This window comes from Polypterus senegalus, chromosome 2 (genome assembly GCF_016835505.1).
Source record: "Polypterus senegalus isolate Bchr_013 chromosome 2, ASM1683550v1, whole genome shotgun sequence".
In the NCBI taxonomy this organism is placed as follows: domain Eukaryota; kingdom Metazoa; phylum Chordata; class Cladistia; order Polypteriformes; family Polypteridae; genus Polypterus; species Polypterus senegalus.
This window is the reverse complement of record NC_053155.1, coordinates 3,274,596-3,276,365: the sequence shown is the minus strand read 5'-3', so window position 1 is coordinate 3,276,365 and position 1,770 is coordinate 3,274,596.

The following is a 1,770-nucleotide window of genomic DNA, read 5'->3' as shown; positions in this document are numbered from 1 at the left end:
ATCAGCAGCGTCCTGCAGCTCCTGGTCAACAAGCGCTTCCTCACCAATGATGAGGCAAAGGTGTGCTGTCTCCCTGTTACTGGTGTATACTGGTCTGTGGGCTTTTCCTATTACAATTTGTTGATGACATTCCTGGGGCCTCATGTATAAACAGTGCGTATGCACAAAAATATTGCATATGCCCGTTTCCACGATCACATCACGATGTATAAAAACTAATTTTGGCATAAAGCCACACACATTCTCACGACAGTTCAATTCATTGCGTATACAAGTTTTCAGCTAAGTTTTGCAAACTGGCAGCACCCAGCGTCAAAGCAGTGCTACTGTTCCTGTATGGTTTCCCTTTATTTATTTGATTGACATCCCTGACGTGGCTTTATCAAATATACTGAAATTAACCGTATATTGTTTATTAGTTTAAGGCATTTGGTTGTAATCAACATGTAACAATAAAATAGTCCACAGAATGGCCAAACTATTCCAATTAGTATAGCTGCTTTAGTGTTGTTACTGTCAGTATTTTAACTCACTGTATCTGAATGGGGAATCACAGCTATGCAGTGGTTGATCGGTAAGCTCTACCGCAGATTGTGCCAAGAGCAGAGAAAATTATCAGGGTACAGTATCTAGCACACACTGCCTCTGCCATGGGCACAGTCTGTTTGAACTTCTCCCATTCAGCAAATGTGTCAGCATGCTACGAGCGCTCCTGTTTGTACTTATAAATACAATTACCTCACTGTAAACTTTCACTACAGTTGCAATATTGCACAACCAGAGTCACTTATGATTTCATATTGTATATTTTTCATTGTTTTTTTTATTTAATTATTATTGTTGTTGTTATTTTACTATTTTATAGGAAAATAAGTTTATGGAGGGTTTGCATATTGAATCTCATTGTACCATACAATAACAATAAAAGAATTCAATAGAAGAGAGTGCGTACAGATGATGACGACTGGCTTCTAAGTCAATTTAAATTTCCAGGTGCTATCTTCTTGGAGTTCTCAATAATCATTTTTAAGATGAAATGCAATAAAGTTTACATTACATTTTAAATAAATATTACATTATACAGATACATTTTTAACTTCATTTAAATAATGTATACTGTTATTACTTAAACATGTGGACATGGTGGAGAGCGGTAGCGATGAGCTGGTGTCCCATTCAGGGATTGTTCCTGCCTCTCACTGTATTCTTGCTGGGCTGGCGCAACACTGGAAGGATAGATGGATAGAATAATTAAGCACATACTACGAAGATATTTCAATGTTCCTTAAAAGTTTTGAAGAATCGGCGTTCTAAACATCTATTACAGAGCTGATTGTGTGGCAATTGGTTACTTGGAGAAAGAAAAGGAAGGACAGGAATTGGAGGTTAATACGTTTGAAAGAGACAGTACTGCTAATAAATGATTTCATCAAAGATCGTGCACGGCGCAGCAAGCATGTTGCGTGAGGCAGGAACAATCTGTGGACAGGGCGTCAGCTCATCACTATCACTGCGCCACTGTGTTCCCACGTTTCTTTAATAATGTGCTTTAACTCTAATCATCATGAAAATGATATCAAATATACATCTCAGTATTGAAATTATTCAGAGAGCTGTAATATCATGAATGTAATGGATTCTGTGTCCTGTCGGAGGAAGAGAAAGTGGAAGCACGTAGTGATTCACACACATATAGCACACAGAAGAGCAAATACAAAACAAAGCATTTAATGTGCTAGTTTAGTTACGATGGGATTTGAGAAACTAGTT